The sequence below is a fragment of the Haemaphysalis longicornis genome, unplaced genomic scaffold (genome assembly GCF_048455015.1).
Source record: "Haemaphysalis longicornis isolate Haplotype H1 unplaced genomic scaffold, Haemaphysalis longicornis Haplotype H1 scaffold_1, whole genome shotgun sequence".
NCBI classification, from domain to species: Eukaryota; Metazoa; Arthropoda; class Arachnida; order Ixodida; family Ixodidae; genus Haemaphysalis; species Haemaphysalis longicornis.
In genome coordinates, this window is record NW_027526203.1 from 341,694,109 (window position 1) to 341,707,509 (window position 13,401).

At 51.2% G+C, this 13,401-nt stretch overlaps 22 non-coding genes across 22 annotated transcripts; all 22 read right to left on the bottom strand.

The window, feature by feature from the left end:
* Positions 1–4,917: 4,917 nt before the first annotated feature.
* On the bottom strand, positions 4,918–4,989 carry Trnac-gca (transfer RNA cysteine (anticodon GCA)). The gene has a single exon. It is a non-coding gene; the product is annotated as a tRNA-Cys (tRNA).
* Positions 4,990–5,063: 74 nt separating this feature from the next.
* On the bottom strand, positions 5,064–5,135 carry Trnac-gca (transfer RNA cysteine (anticodon GCA)). The gene has a single exon. It is a non-coding gene; the product is annotated as a tRNA-Cys (tRNA).
* A 74-nt stretch (positions 5,136–5,209) lies between these two features.
* Trnac-gca (transfer RNA cysteine (anticodon GCA)) lies at positions 5,210–5,281 on the bottom strand. The gene has a single exon. It is a non-coding gene; the product is annotated as a tRNA-Cys (tRNA).
* A 73-nt stretch (positions 5,282–5,354) lies between these two features.
* On the bottom strand, positions 5,355–5,426 carry Trnac-gca (transfer RNA cysteine (anticodon GCA)). Its single transcript has one exon. It is a non-coding gene; the product is annotated as a tRNA-Cys (tRNA).
* Positions 5,427–5,500: 74 nt separating this feature from the next.
* Trnac-gca (transfer RNA cysteine (anticodon GCA)) lies at positions 5,501–5,572 on the bottom strand. Its single transcript has one exon. It is a non-coding gene; the product is annotated as a tRNA-Cys (tRNA).
* A 74-nt stretch (positions 5,573–5,646) lies between these two features.
* Positions 5,647–5,718, bottom strand: Trnac-gca (transfer RNA cysteine (anticodon GCA)). Its single transcript has one exon. It is a non-coding gene; the product is annotated as a tRNA-Cys (tRNA).
* Positions 5,719–5,937: 219 nt separating this feature from the next.
* On the bottom strand, positions 5,938–6,009 carry Trnac-gca (transfer RNA cysteine (anticodon GCA)). The gene has a single exon. It is a non-coding gene; the product is annotated as a tRNA-Cys (tRNA).
* A 74-nt stretch (positions 6,010–6,083) lies between these two features.
* Trnac-gca (transfer RNA cysteine (anticodon GCA)) lies at positions 6,084–6,155 on the bottom strand. The gene has a single exon. It is a non-coding gene; the product is annotated as a tRNA-Cys (tRNA).
* Positions 6,156–6,229: 74 nt separating this feature from the next.
* Positions 6,230–6,301, bottom strand: Trnac-gca (transfer RNA cysteine (anticodon GCA)). The gene has a single exon. It is a non-coding gene; the product is annotated as a tRNA-Cys (tRNA).
* Positions 6,302–6,375: 74 nt separating this feature from the next.
* Trnac-gca (transfer RNA cysteine (anticodon GCA)) lies at positions 6,376–6,447 on the bottom strand. The gene has a single exon. It is a non-coding gene; the product is annotated as a tRNA-Cys (tRNA).
* Positions 6,448–6,666: 219 nt separating this feature from the next.
* Positions 6,667–6,738, bottom strand: Trnac-gca (transfer RNA cysteine (anticodon GCA)). The gene has a single exon. It is a non-coding gene; the product is annotated as a tRNA-Cys (tRNA).
* Positions 6,739–6,812: 74 nt separating this feature from the next.
* On the bottom strand, positions 6,813–6,884 carry Trnac-gca (transfer RNA cysteine (anticodon GCA)). Its single transcript has one exon. It is a non-coding gene; the product is annotated as a tRNA-Cys (tRNA).
* A 5,055-nt stretch (positions 6,885–11,939) lies between these two features.
* Trnac-gca (transfer RNA cysteine (anticodon GCA)) lies at positions 11,940–12,011 on the bottom strand. Its single transcript has one exon. It is a non-coding gene; the product is annotated as a tRNA-Cys (tRNA).
* A 74-nt stretch (positions 12,012–12,085) lies between these two features.
* Trnac-gca (transfer RNA cysteine (anticodon GCA)) lies at positions 12,086–12,157 on the bottom strand. The gene has a single exon. It is a non-coding gene; the product is annotated as a tRNA-Cys (tRNA).
* A 74-nt stretch (positions 12,158–12,231) lies between these two features.
* On the bottom strand, positions 12,232–12,303 carry Trnac-gca (transfer RNA cysteine (anticodon GCA)). Its single transcript has one exon. It is a non-coding gene; the product is annotated as a tRNA-Cys (tRNA).
* Positions 12,304–12,377: 74 nt separating this feature from the next.
* Positions 12,378–12,449, bottom strand: Trnac-gca (transfer RNA cysteine (anticodon GCA)). The gene has a single exon. It is a non-coding gene; the product is annotated as a tRNA-Cys (tRNA).
* Positions 12,450–12,523: 74 nt separating this feature from the next.
* On the bottom strand, positions 12,524–12,595 carry Trnac-gca (transfer RNA cysteine (anticodon GCA)). Its single transcript has one exon. It is a non-coding gene; the product is annotated as a tRNA-Cys (tRNA).
* A 74-nt stretch (positions 12,596–12,669) lies between these two features.
* On the bottom strand, positions 12,670–12,741 carry Trnac-gca (transfer RNA cysteine (anticodon GCA)). The gene has a single exon. It is a non-coding gene; the product is annotated as a tRNA-Cys (tRNA).
* Positions 12,742–12,815: 74 nt separating this feature from the next.
* Trnac-gca (transfer RNA cysteine (anticodon GCA)) lies at positions 12,816–12,891 on the bottom strand. Its single transcript has one exon. It is a non-coding gene; the product is annotated as a tRNA-Cys (tRNA).
* A 74-nt stretch (positions 12,892–12,965) lies between these two features.
* On the bottom strand, positions 12,966–13,041 carry Trnac-gca (transfer RNA cysteine (anticodon GCA)). Its single transcript has one exon. It is a non-coding gene; the product is annotated as a tRNA-Cys (tRNA).
* A 74-nt stretch (positions 13,042–13,115) lies between these two features.
* Positions 13,116–13,187, bottom strand: Trnac-gca (transfer RNA cysteine (anticodon GCA)). Its single transcript has one exon. It is a non-coding gene; the product is annotated as a tRNA-Cys (tRNA).
* A 74-nt stretch (positions 13,188–13,261) lies between these two features.
* Trnac-gca (transfer RNA cysteine (anticodon GCA)) lies at positions 13,262–13,333 on the bottom strand. Its single transcript has one exon. It is a non-coding gene; the product is annotated as a tRNA-Cys (tRNA).
* Between the last annotated feature and the right edge of the window lie 68 nt (positions 13,334–13,401).

A 13,401-nucleotide genomic window follows, 5' to 3' on the forward strand; every position in this document is an offset into this window, starting at 1 on the left:
TGCAAAGTCAACTTCGGTCGAGGAAGCAAGGCCCTTTGGGTTTCGACACTTCGAATTCCGCAAAATATCTGTGCCGTAGCCTGCGGTCCAACATTTCCCCGAAGTTGCATCTGTCGGCCAAGCTTCGGAGTTCCAAAATGAACCTTTGAGCAGTTTCGTACTGCTTTTAAATTCGACTGAAAAACTTGAATCTCTCCGCTATCTCGTTCGGCTTTGGTGCGAAAAATTCTTCCGAGAACTTCACCTTTTCCGCGTAGGAAAACTGATTAACCTTACGCAGCGCACAACGCCCACCTAACACATCTATGGTTTTTGTGCCGAGTGCCGAGACGAGAAGCGCTCCTTTCTTAGCATCATCTACAATGCCGTTTGCTTCGATGTACGATTGAATGTGGATAACATACGAGTCCACTTATCGTTGGCGTCGTCGAACTGTGGCATTTTGCCCGACATTTCCGCAAATTGGTGGTTGCCTCCGTAACCGTCAAAAGGCTGGTTCGATACTCGTCGCCATTGCTAGCCCGCCTGCGCCGGCGGGGCCTGAGGGTGGCCGGACTATACTCGGTTACAACTCAAGAACGGCACCACCTCATGTAGTGTATCTCTCCGCCAAAGCGCCGGACCCGTGACGTCAGTGCGCGCGCATTTTGAAAGGGGTTTGCTATGAATGCGTGATATCGTCTACTTTGTCTCACGCAGTTTGTTTGTCGTCACTGGAGTCGTTTATAAGCATATTAAGTCCAAAAAATCACGGGAACGGCTCGCGCCATGTTCAAAATATTCCCAGTAACGCCCTACTTGCGCCGCGCGGAGAAACATCCGGCTACGGTGATAAGGCACAGCGGCAACTTCCGGTGCCGTTCTTAAGTTGTCACCGAGTATAACAACACAGGGCACAGATCGCCGTGGTAGTAAACGCTTTAGTTTGTGAACCTGGCCGTTTTATAGCAGCGGCTCAGGGAAAGGAAAACCCACGTGACGTACTGACGTTACGATGAGAAGCTTCTGAAAGCGGATTACCTGCGAAGCTGCACGCCCTCCACGGAGGGCACGAAACAAAACACGTTTGTAATTTACGACTGAGCATACTTCCTAGCCAATTACCTTAATAAATTTGGAAAGACCCGACATTTATCCTAGCGGACAAACGTAGAGCTGTCTCTTTCCCTCCAGCGTCTTAGACATCGTATTGTTTGTGACACACCAACCCAATCCACTCTACCATTGAGGACACCAAACCGGTCACATTGGGCTGTTTGGCGGCCATGTTTAAACCTCACGCACACACAACGGACATGTCATCAGTAAGGGCATGAAACCTTCAGCTACGCGTGCCCCCCCTCCCTCTACTCCCATCTTGTGGACGCATAAACCGGCAACCGGTCATTGGCGGGGAATTAGAGTGACACACACTGTCGAACATGTCGCTCTGAAAGCCCTTCAACACTTTCGTGACAGCGGAAAAATCGGTTGTTTTTGGGTGTTCGAGGCAATATTTTTTTTCTTGCCACAGAAAATGATTGATTCTCAAGTGTCAGATGCCATGACAGAGAACAAATAGGTCTTTCTATAGTAATAATTGAAAACGACAGATTTATTACAAATTTTATAAAATATTAGCAAAACAAAAAGTAACAAAACGAAAAAAATGATGAAAACATGATTGCCACTTTGCACACGGTACACATAAAAAAATGAAATATACCATTTGAACATAAAGCCCTGACAAAGTAATACTACAAAAATGAGCTCTGTAAGCGCAATCGTTATTTACGTACATACAATTATATAAGCACTAGTACCTACCGGTTGTTTTTAAGTAGTCAAGGAAGTATTTTTTTTCCTTGCCACAGAAAATGATGGATGCTAAAGTGTAAGTTATGAAATGATAGAGAGAGAATGGGGCTTTCCAACAGTAATAGTTTTTAATAACAGATATATTACGAGTTTTAAAAAAAACAGTGCGGACAACAAAAGTAACAAAAAGAAAAAAAAATTGATAACGTGAATGCTACTTTGTACACGGCAGACATAAAAATAATTTGAAATATACACGTTGAACATGACTCTTAAAGAATAACAGCGCAAAAATGAGCTGTGTAAGTGCAAAAGGTATTTACATACATACAATTATATAAACCCTAGTGCCTACCGGTTGTTCTTGGGTAGTCCAGGAAATGTTTTTTTTCTTGCCACAGCTCGAGCTATGCTTTAACATTCTGTATGTCTTCTCTGCACGGCCCCGGCTATTTACATTCTTTAATAAGAGCATCAAGATTGTTCCGTAGCATGGCTTTTCTTTTTCTCGTCGTTCTTCATTGCGGAAGAACGTTCCAGGGCTTTTAGCTTAACCTCCGGTTTCAACAGCTCCCACTTCCGAATGAAGTTCGTCACGTCTGCGCTTCGAAAAGAGGCTCGTGCGCATGCGTCAACCGCCTCGACGAATTCATCACCTTGTAAAAGTTTGTTGTTCATTTTCCACAAACGCCGGGAGAACGCGTTTCCATTTTTCCACGTAGCGTTAACGACACCAGACAATGGTCGCTAAATGAGACGGGGATCACTTCGTAAATGTCCCATTCAGGTACGGGTTCTACGGAAAGATTCTCCCTGTCGAGCCTCGCATGACTATTTCCCTGAAAGCACTATTGCCCTGAAAGTGTGTACAGCGAACGGTGCTTGCGTTGCTCATGCTACCACCTGCATCTTCAAGGCGCAGCCGGCAACTATCTCATTCAGTACCGCCGTATTGGCGTCTCCGCAATTGGTCGGGCTGCTTTTGTCGCGCGCTGAGCAAACACAATTATAATCACCCATTAAAATTAAGAGCCGTTCCGTCTCACACCATGGACGCATTTCTTCAAAGAAAGCCTTCCTTTCGGCTGTATTGATGGGCCCGTAGACACACATTACACGCCATTCATTGGAACAATACTCCAAGTCGCACACAACATACCGCCCCGTTTCCGAGGCGGTGACGGTCTTTAGAGCGGCCCCTAAGCTTCTCCGAATTAGAAGTGCGCAACCCGCAGAAAACCCGACCGCATGCGACACGCACACATCATAGCGCGCAATAAAGGGCCGCACCATACGATCCGTCTGGTCCTCCCTCCCAACTTTGGTCTCTTGCAAGGCCACGATGTCCAAATCCTCATCTGTTACGAGTCGATAGACCTGATTTTGACGTCTCCGATCCGAAAATCCCCTGACGTTAAGCGTGGCGATGCGCATTGGTTTGCTCAAGTAAACCATGTTTAGGAGGGAGCTAGACTTATCGCACAACACTTACATTCATGCAGCACGAAAAAGGACGACGCTTCGTCAACTGCAAACATCCGATACACGCTCCAAAAACCCACACTTATAAAACATTCGTATGGCCCGCGGGATTCACGGCCGCTGCAAATAGACACTGCCACACTCCCCCCAGCCAAACCTAAAGATCAAAGGATAAACATCAGGAACACAATACCCACTCCAAAAATACTGCCTTGACCCAACTACGCTGTTGCGTTTAGTTCGTTGGCGGTTCAAAACAGCAGCGCAGCAACAAACACTGAGGAACAGGACGGCGACTACCTTTCGTATTGACGTGCTGGCTAAGTGGGCGGAGCCGGAGTTTTCGTTCGGTCTGGTGGGACGTTGCGCTTCGGCTTGAAGCTCGGACGTCTCACTGAAGCCGCCTTAGCCGGGGGCTGCTCGCTGCTGGTGAGTCCGTCACCCTGACCTGTGTCGTTGCTTTCGCGCTGTCGCTTTGCCACGGCCCCACTCAGGTCCATTTGCACGGCTTCGGCTGCTAGAGCCGACACCTCCGTCGTCCCCTGACTTGCCGCTCCGGTGCCGTTGGCCTCGTTCGACGAGACGTGAGGGGGAGGCGTCTTCGGCTGGACCGGCTGCTCCTTTTCAGGAACGCGCTGGCCAGCCTCGGCCTCGACCCGCTCTGCCGACGTCGACTCCTTCACCACCTTGTCGGCTACTCCTGCAGCTGTCTCCTCCGCTTCTGCCTCGTCCATGAGGTTTTCGCGGAGGTCGTCCTCCCTCGCTGGACCGGTGACGCTGGCATAGGACTTAACGCAGGCGCTTGCATCATGCCCGAAGCGACGGCACGAAGAACACTTCGAAACCTTGCATTTTCGCCTGACGTGCCCCTTGAGGTTGCAACGTAAGCACTGCGGGGCCCTTCTGGCGACGACGACGAGGGCCTTGTCACCCGCCACACGAAGTTCGTGCGGCAGGTCGTCGATGGTCACGCCCGCCTTCAACTTGAGGGTCACCGTACGAAGTGTCGAGCCCTTGTCTTGGATGCCTTCGACGCGCCACCGCTCCCCGCGCACCTCGCCGACACGTCTGTAGAGCGCCAGCGCAGCGCGATGGGCGTCGTCCGGCACGTTGTGCAGCAACCAGTGAAGCTTGAGGCGGGCTTCTTGATTAGACGGGTCGATAACAAGGCACCGACGATCCTTCACCTTGATATCAGCGGGCGCAGAAACCTTCTTTACACCCTCCGCCGACTGGAACGTCACTGCCCAAACGTGACTCATCTGGTACGCCCCCAACGCCACGACGTCGGGGAGCAGTTCCAGACGAGCCAAAACGTCCCGAAAGTCCTCAACGCGGTAAGGCCTGGCACGCATGTCGGCATGAAGAAAAACCGTGTTCAAAACCGACTGACCTGAAGGAAACTGTGGCAAAAGTACTTGGTAATCATCAGCATCCTGGGCAAATATCCTGTTACCGCGGGCCGAAAGACCCGCTGAAGCCGCTCCTTGGGCGGAGCTCGACATTCTGCCGCCGCACGCTAGCGCTACCGGAAGCAGAATCCCCACCACTGAGCTATGCCCCCGGGCCACGATGTCGAGCACTAAGACTTCTTCCCGAGAGTCATATTACCGGGAAAAGAAACAAAAACTACCGCTCAGGGGGCACCCGGGTTTGAACCGGGGACCTCTCGATCTGCAGTCGAATGCTCTACCACTAACCTATGCCCCCGGGCCACGATGTCGAGCACTAAGACTTCTTCCTGAGAGTCATATTACCGGAAAAAGAAACAAAAACTACCGCTCAGGGGGCACCCGGGTTTGAACCGGGGACCTCTCGATCTGCAGTCGAATGCTCTACCACTGTGCTATGCCCCCGGGCCACGGCGTCGAGCACTAAGACTTCTTCCTGAGAGTCATATTACCGGGAAAAGAAACAAAAACTACCGCTCAGGGGGCACCCGGGTTTGAACCGGGGACCTCTCGATCTGCAGTCGAATGCTCTACCACTGAGCTATGCCCCGGTCCACGATGTCGAGCACTAAGACTTCTTCCTCAGAGTCATATTACCGGGAAAAGAAACAAAAACTACCGCACAGGGGGCACCCGGGTTTGAACCGGGGACCTCTCGATCTGCAGTCGAATGCTCTACCACTGAGCTATGCCCCCGGGCCACGATGTCGAGCACTAAGACTTCTTCCTGAGAGTCATATTACCGGGAAAAGAAACAAAAACTACCGCTCAGGGGGCACCCGGGTTTGAACCGGGGTCCTCTCGATCTGCACTCGAATGCTCTACCACTGAGCTATGCCCCCGGGCCACGATGTCGAGCACTAAGACTTCTTCCTGAGAGTCATATTACCGGGAAAAGAAACAAAAACTACCGCTCAGGGGGCACCCGGGTTTGAACCGGGGTCCTCTCGATCTGCACTCGAATGCTCTACCACTGAGCTATGCCCCCGGGCCACGATGTCGAGCACTAAGACTTCTTCCTGAGAGTCATATTACCGGGAAAAGAAACAAAAACTACCGCTCAGGGGGCACCCGGGTTTGAACCGGGGACCTCCCGAACTGAGTCGAATGCTCTACCACTGAGCTATGCCCCCGGGCCACGATGGCGAGCACTAAGACTTCTTCCTGAGAGTCATATTACCGGGAAAAGAAACAAAAACCACCGCTCAGGGGGCACCCGGGTTTGAACCGGGGACCTCCCGATATGCAGTCGAAGGCTCTACCACCGAGCTATGCCCCCGGGCCACGATGTCGAGCACTAAGACTTCTTCCTGAGAGTCATATTACCGGGAAAAGAAACAAAAACCATTGCTCAGGGGGCACCCGGGTTTGAACCGGGGACCTCTCGATCTGCAGTCGAATGCTCTACCACTGAGCTATGCCCCCGGACCACGATGTCGAGCACTAAGACTTCTTCCTGAGAGTCATATTACCGGGAAAAGAAACAAAAACTACTGCACAGGGGGCACCCGGGTTTGAACCGGGGACCTCTCTATCTGCAGTCGAATGCTCTACCACTGAGCTATGCCCCCGGGCCACGATGTCGAGCACTAAGACTTCTTCCTGAGAGTCATATTACCGGGAAAAGAAACAAAAACTACCGCTCAGGGGGCACCCGGGTTTGAACCGGGGTCCTCTCGATCTGCACTCGAATGCTCTACCACTGAGCTATGCCCCCGGGCCACGATGTCGAGCACTAAGACTTCTTCCTGAGAGTCATATTACCGGGAAAAGAAACAAAAACTACTGCTCAGGGGGCACCCGGGTTTGAACCGGGGACCTCCCGAACTGAGTCGAATGCTCTACCACTGAGCTATGCCCCCGGGCCACGATGACGAGCACTAAGACTTCTTCCTGAGAGTCATATTACCGGGAAAAGAAACAAAAACCACCGCTCAGGGGGCACCCGGGTTTGAACCGGGGACCTCCCGATCTGCAGTCGAATGCTCTACCACCGAGCTATGCCCCCGGGCCACGATGTCGAGCACTAAGACTTCTTCCTCAGAGTCATATTACCGGGAAAAGAAACAAAAACTACCGCTAAGGGGGCACCCGGGTTTGAACCGGGGACCTCTCGATCTGCAGTCGAATGCTCTACCACTGAGCTATGCCCCCTTTTTTTTTTTTCTTTATTACCGGCTTGGTACAAAACATGCAATACAACTTTTGCACAACACAAGCTTAAAAGCACTTGCCGACCTCTGGCAAGTGCGTGTGGGTTAAAACTGCTTGAGGGATACCAGTTCGTTCAATACGTTCATCCACGCTGGTGGTTCACTCTGGGCCTCGAAAACATCTCTTACAAAAGCGACGCTTTCCTTGAAGTATTCCCTCGCCGGGCGTGCGTTGACATCAGCGTGACGCACTGCCATACGCGTTTTCCATATACTGTGCAGGCTGAGGACAAGGAACATGTCATAAGGCACACCTTCGTCGTTTTCGGTTGGCAAAAACCGTATGCCATAAGGGCTTATTGGTAGATCTTTTTTTAAAGTTCTTTGCAGGATGTCCCAGTGAAATACGGCATCGCTGCAGTCAAGAAATATGTGCTCGATTGTCTCCGGTTTACGACAGATAATGCAGTCGATGCCCCAGGGAACATAAAGCCCTTTCTCTTGAAGCCAAGGTTTCACTGGCAAAGTACCGCTGTGCAGTTGAAAGAAAAAGGACTTCGTTGAGGACCGGACTGGCATTTTTTTAACTCTTTTTAGAACGTCTTGTCCTGGGCCTGCGCAATGTAGGGACCGGTACAAAGGCACCGGCAGTGTCACGTCAATCAAATCTTTGTACAGTCGTCTTCGGTGTACAGTACTGAGGTATTCTATTGAAAACCGCGCCTTTAAGAACTGGTATGCCAGAACAACTTCTCTTAAATAGCCCCGTGCAGTCGATCCCCCCACAACATAAGACGACACGACAAAGTCTGGCAAAACATCACGCAGCCTGAGTTGAATTACACTGCGCAAAAAGACATCTCTTTGGTCGCGTAGAAAAACAAAACGTGAGACAACTTGTCTTAAGAATAAGTGTACCAAACCCAAGCCGCCACTTCTCACGGAACGGAACAGGTTTGTGCGACTTGTGCGCTCCCACGTGGAACCCCAGACGAATACGGCAAAGACTCTATGCAACTTTTGCACATGAAGCCTTGTCATGTATAGCACTTGCAGTACATACCAAATTTTGGCCACCAGAAACAAATTGCACACAGTTGCACGGCCGAACATTGATAAATCCCGACCGCCCCATTTACCTGCTTTCCCCCTCACCCGTTCTGTCTCTGCTGCCCAGTATTCGTTCGTGTCACGATACTGGTCAAGCGGCACTCCCAGGTATCGTGAGGGTATAGTGGTCCACTGTGCATTTGCAAAAGAGGCTGGAGTGCTGTCCCACGCACCGTGCCAAAACCCTGTGGTTTTATCCCAGTTGATCTCACTACCGGTCTGTTTGCAAAACATGACCGCATCATTCACTGCTTCGAGAACGCTTTCTTTGTCAGCACACATAAGGGCCACGTCGTCAGCATAGGCGAGAATTTTGACCTCACTTTCATGAAGTCTAAAACCGCGCACGCTGTCATTGCAAATTACCTTCAAACAAAAAGGCTCGAGGTAGAGGGCAAAGAGTAAAGGTGCCAGAGGGCATCCTTGTTTAACGGATGACAGGATTTGGAAGCTGCTGGTTATTTTCTTGTTTATAATAAGACTGGCTGAGCAGTCCGAGTAGCTCATTCTGACGCCTTCTAAGATGACGGAACCGACATTCACGTGCTCCAGAATATCAAAAAGAATTTTGTGTGAAACGCGATCGAACGCCTTTTCTAAGTCAAGCTGTAGAACAGCGACGTGCCCACCCAGCGAGTCCACGCACTCTAGGATGCTCCTGGCCACATGAATGTTGGTCTGAATAGAGCGCCCTTTTATTCCACACGTTTGGTGTGGCCCCACAATATATGTTATTACTGCTTGCAACCTACTCGCTAAAACCTTCATAAAAATTTTATAATCGACGTTGGTGAGACTAATAGGGCGAAAGCCCTTAACTGACAATAACTTAATCGGGTCGTTGCTCTTTGGAATTAGAACGACATGCGAGTGTCTAAACGATTTTGGCAACATTTTTTTCTGATATGATTCCTTTAACACGGCGTAAAGGATCAGTCCCAGTTCACCCTTAAACGCTTTGTAGAAACTGGCCCCTAAGCCATCCGGTCCAGGGGATTTTCCCGTACTCAGTTCGTCAATGGCCTTCTCAATTTCGAATACACTTATTGGACCTTCCAGGTATTCTGTTACTTTGTCGTCTAACTTAGGCATCGTCGATAAGAAGCAGCTTTTAAACCCGTCTTCAAGGTCCCGCCCCTTCCCTAGCAGTTCGTGATAGTGCTGTACGAACGCTTGGCAGATCGTATCGCTGTCTTGCGTAACTTGTCCGCTGTAGTCTATTGCCGTGATTTCATTCTGCCTTGCGTATCTTTTTTCTTCGCCTAGCGAGCGCTTTGTTGGCGCTTCTCCTAACCATAATTTTTCTGCCCGGGCGCGTATTGCAGCCCCTCTGTATCTATCTGCATCTATCAGTTCAAGTTGCGCCTTCACCTCTCTAATAGCTTCTGTGAACTTCCCCGGCTGTGTTGTTTCGACGCTTAAAAGAAATTCGAGTTGTAGCTGTAGTTCTTTTTCTTTTTTCCTCTCCTCATGCCGTAGTGTGGAAGACCTTTCAATAGCGTCTATTTTAACTTCATGTTTAAAGTTTTCCCACTTTGGTGTGATGTCCGTTTGCTCTGCGTCCAACAGCGCTTTCAGTTTTTGACTTACTTTATCGACGAAAGCGTCGTCTTGGAGAAGCTTTGCATTAAACTTCCACAAAGACCAGTTGAATTTATGTTTTCTTTTGCCATATCCCAGGTCTAACGTCACTAAGCTGTGATCGCTGAAACTTATGTGTTTGACCTCATAATCGCAGCATAAAGGCACCAGACACGCGGATACGTATATCCTGTCTAGCCTGGAATGGCTATGTCCTTGAAAATGTGTATACTCGGTGGGTTTCCCGCCCGATAGTAGGCAGCCCACATCTTCAAAGTTTAGTTCTTGCATCACCGAATTGAGGTACAAAGCGCTCGTATCGCGGATGGGCAAATTTGCAACTCTATCGGGTGGGTTACAGACGCAAATGAAATCGCCTAGCAGAAAAACATTTCTCTCGCAGTTAAGGTAGGGCTCAATTTTCTCAAAAAATTTCTGTCTGTCATTCGATCGGGTAGGGGCATACACACATACAACCCGCCAGTTTGAACCGCTAAAGCGAAAATCACACACAATCATGCGGCCTTCACTACATGCGACAACATGCTCAACATCAATGCCGATAGCCTTACTGAGAAACAATGCGCATCCACCAGACGTGCCTACCGCATGGGAAACGCAAACATTGTACAATGCACCGTAAACAAGCACCATGCGATCCGTTTGCTCTTCGCTTTCAATTTTAGTTTCTTGCACTGCAAGAATGTCTAGGCTGTTCTCTATGAGGAGGCGTTTGACTTGATGCTGCCGCCTTTTCGCCGACAATCCGCGCACGTTCAACGTGCCTACGCGAAGGTTAGCCTTTACATTTGGCGCCATGGGAAAAAATGGAGCAAGTGGACCTCACAGACAATGCTCACCTTTCAGTCGAAGCATGTGACAGCGCACTCAGAGCTACGTATTGTCTTTCCGAAAGTATTGTTCGCTTATTGGAGGCGGCTGCTTCACATACCTCGACACCACGATCCCGGTGCGTGGCATCCCGCGTGTGTCGTGCCGATTGTCCGGGTGCGCACAGCATTTTCAGTTATGGTGGCTTCGTCGCCCACGGTGTCGAAGCGGTCCTTCGGTCTGGTGGTATCGTTGGTTTCGGCTTAAATGATGAGCGTCGTCCTGGCGCCGACTTCGGTGGCGGTTCATCGGGAACCGTGACCTCCGTGCTCACGCCGTCGCCATTGTTTCCCTCTCGCTGACGCTTGGCCGTGGTGTTGCTGGCGCCGGATTCCTGGTTGTCCATGGGCTCTGGCTCCTCAGTAGTTGAAACCGCGCCTGTCGTGGTGGCATCGCGCTGTCCTTTTCCAACGTCGTCAGCTTGCGATGCATGTGCAGCTTCAAGCTGATTGTTTTCGGTGCTTGGATCTTCTTTGGGAGCAGTGTGTTGGTCCTTGACTTGCTTAGTGGGCGTTGGCTCAGGGGGCGTATCCTTGGTTTCCTCACCAGACATTTCCTCCGCTTCGGCCTCGTCCATCACGAGCTCACGCTTGTCTTCATTGTACGTCCGGGAGGCAGCAGTCGCATAGGTTTTCACACATTCAGCCATTTCGTGCCCAAAGCGGCGGCATGAGGTGCACCGCGGAACGCGGCACTCACGCCTGATGTGGCCTGTGCGTTGGCACCGAAGGCAGAGCGGGGCCCTTCCTGGCACCACCACAAGCGCCTTGGCACCGGCGATACGTAGTTCATGAGGGATGTCCTCGGGCGACACACCAGCCTTGAGCCTGAGCACGCCTACACGTGTCATGCTGCACTGGCTGCCACAACCCTCCGCGCGCCACTTTTCCCTGCTCACCTCGATGATGCTGCCGTACGGGGAGAAAGCCACTCTGATGTCGTCGTCTCGTACGTGGTGAAGCAACCAGTGAAGCTTCACACGGACGTCACGGTTGCACGGGTTGATAACAACACACTTTCGTCCTTTCACAACAATTTCTGTCTCGGTGAGCATTTTCTGTGAGGCGTCCGGAGTCTTGAAAGTTGCGGCCCAGATGTGGTTCATCTGATACGGGCCGAGCGCGAGCACTTCGCCAAGCAGGCCTCTTTCCACTAGCGCGTCTCGGAAATGTTCGACGTGATAAGGCCGTCCCCTCATATCGGCATGGAAAAAAACTGTGTTTAAAACAACTGGTCCTGTTGGCAGTGGTGGCAAAACGATAGCATATTCCTGAGAGTCATCTTCAATCCTGTTGCCGCGGCCCGAAAGGCTCGCTGAAAACGCCCCATTGCTGGAGCCAGACATTCTGCGACCGCTCCGCTCGGAAGCCGGAAGTAGAATCCCACTGAGCTATGCCCCCGGGCCACGATGTCGAGCACTAAGACTTCTTCCTGAGAGTCATATTACCGGGAAAAGAAACAAAAACTACCGCTCAGGGGGCACCGGGGTTTGAACCGGGGACCTCTCGATCTGCAGTCGAATGCTCTACCACTGAGCTATGCCCCCGGGCCACGATGTCGAGCACTAAGACTTCTTCCTGAGAGTCATATTACCGGGAAAAGAAACAAAAACTACCGCTCAGGGGGCACCCGGGTTTGAACCGGGGACCTCTCGATCTGCAGTCGAATGCTCTACCACTGAGCTATGCCCCCGGCCCACGATGTCGAGCACTAAGACTTCTTCCTGAGAGTCATATTACCGGGAAAAGAAACAAAAACTACCGCTCAGGGGGCACTCGGGTTTGAACCGGGGACCTCCCGATCTGCAGTCGAATGTTCTACCACTGAGCTATGCCCCCGGGCCACGATGTCGAGCACTAAGACTTCTTCCTGAGAGTCATATTACCGGGAAAAGAAACAAAAACTGCCGCTCAGGGGGCACCCGGGTTTGAACCGGGGACCCCTCGATCTGCAGTCGAATGCTCTACCACTGAGCTATGCCCCCGGGCCGCGATGTCGAGCACTAAGACTTCTTCCTGAGAGTCATATTACCGGGAAAAGAAACAAAAACCATTGCTCAGGGGGCACCCGGGTTTGAACCGGGGACCTCTCGATCTGCAGTCGAATGCTCTACCACTGAGCTATGCCCCCGGACCACGATGTCGAGCACTAAGACTTCTTCCTGAGAGTCATATTACCGGGAAAAGAAACAAAAACTACTGCACAGGGGGCACCCGGGTTTGAACCGGGGACCTCTCGATCTGCAGTCGAATGCTCTACCACTGAGCTATGCCCCCGGGCCACGATGTCGAGCACTAAGACTTCTTCCTGAGAGTCATATTACCGGGAAAAGAAACAAAAACTACCGCTCAGGGGGCACCCGGGTTTGAACCAACCGGGGACCTCTCGATCTGCAGTCGAATGCTCTACCACTGAGCTATGCCCCCGGGCCACGATGTCGAGCACTAAGACTTCTTCCTGAGAGTCATATTACCGGGAAAAGAAACAAAAACTACCGCTCAGGGGGCACCCGGGTTTGAACCAACCGGGGACCTCTCGATCTGCAGTCGAATGCTCTACCACTGAGCTATGCCCCCGGGCCACGATGTCGAGCACTAAGACTTCTTCCTGAGAGTCATATTACCGGGAAAAGAAACAAAAACTACTGCACAGGGGGCACCCGGGTTTGAACCGGGGACCTCTCGATCTGCAGTCGAATGCTCTACCACTGAGCTATGCCCCCGGGCCACGATGTCAAGCACTAAGACTTCTTCCTGAGAGTCATATTACCGGGAAAAGAAACAAAAACTACCGCTCAGGGGGCACCCGGGTTTGAACCGGGGACCTCTCGATCTGCAGTCGAATGCTCTACCACTGAGCTATGCCCCGGGCCACGATGTCGAGCACTAAGACTTCTTCCTGAGAGTCATATTACCGGGAAAAGAAACAAAAACTAC